Source organism: Pezoporus wallicus, unplaced genomic scaffold (assembly GCF_028554395.1).
Source record: "Pezoporus wallicus isolate ANWC-B61680 ecotype Strahan unplaced genomic scaffold, APGP_CSIRO_Pwel_v1 contig_13614, whole genome shotgun sequence".
Classification (NCBI taxonomy): Eukaryota; Metazoa; Chordata; class Aves; order Psittaciformes; family Psittacidae; genus Pezoporus; species Pezoporus wallicus.
Genome location: NW_026642178.1, coordinates 68,022 through 69,312, shown reverse-complemented (window position 1 = coordinate 69,312; position 1,291 = coordinate 68,022).

The window sequence follows — 1,291 nt, the reverse complement described above, 5'->3', positions numbered from 1 at the left end:
GGGCGACCCCGCTCGGCCTCCCTCGCACGCCTGCGCCCGTCCCCGCAGCATCCTGCTGCCGCCGCAGGTATCCCCAGCGTCTCCCACCACCAGCACCCTCAGCACCCACCGCTCTGGGGCTGCAGAGAACTGGGCTTGCTCGCGAGGGAGCGGGACGGGACAGGACAACGTCTGTCCCCCACGGGAGAGCCCTGTCCTGGCCCTGCCGAGGCGGGATTGTGGCATCCACAAGACTGATGCTCCCTGGCGCCCTGTGAGGCTACCGACAGCAGCAGAGGAGGAGCGGGAGGGGGAAGAGCACGTGTGGGAATCAGGAATAGTTAAGCTTGTTTTGATCTCCTCCCTGCTGCAGGGAAGCCCGCAGAGATCAAAACACTGGTTCATTACCCTCCTGCTTCTGCTGGGTAAAGAAACCATAAATCACAATCAGCCAGCTCCTGGCTAATGGCTCGTGGTGCCTTTGGAGGGGGAGTCACGCAGATTATTTTTGTGTTGGGTGGTTGCTTTTCTGTTTGATTTTAGTCCAGGACTTCCAACCAGAACACAGTTCCAAAGGTGATTTGGAGAGGAAAGGGACAATGAAAGGGACGTGCCGTTACACAGGCAAGACTCTGCAGAAGGGGTATCGAGTCTTGCTTCTCCTCATTGCCTGATCTCTAATTACCCATCAGCTACCTCCCAGCAGTCCACAAGCTCCCTCCAACTCCTTCCCATTTCGATACCGTTTTTGTAAATACCTTAAGGGGAATTCATGGGTTCAAGGCTACATTAAGATGCATGAAACACCGTGTGACAGAGCAGAACCCAGCACCGGCCATGCCACAGCCCAGCCTCTGCCACCGCAGCACCAGCTCCAGTGTTCAGCTGGCCCCAGTTCAAGCCTCCCCGTGTGAGCCCTGGGGACACAGGACCTGGGCAGGGCCGCCCCCAGCAAACCCCACACAGCAGCTCCTGGGGTTCAGACTTGGATTCATTGCCCATTTCCAGACCAGCAATTCCTGCCCTTGCTGCAACCACCAACGGCTCCATCCCCAAACCTGCAGCTGTGCTTCATCCTAACCTGCTGAGAACCACATCCGCAGAGGACAGCGCACAATTAACTCCACTGGTCAACAGGAATGCTCCAAGCCACTGGCACAGCCCTGGAACTGTCTTCTGGCACTGAGAAAAAGGAACACACAAAATCAGTTCCTGGTGTACAGCCCTTTTCTGCCTGTGGAGCAGGACACTGGCATCTGCTGGCAGGGATTTTCAGTGGCACAGAAGCCACCAGAGGCACAAATGAGCTCTT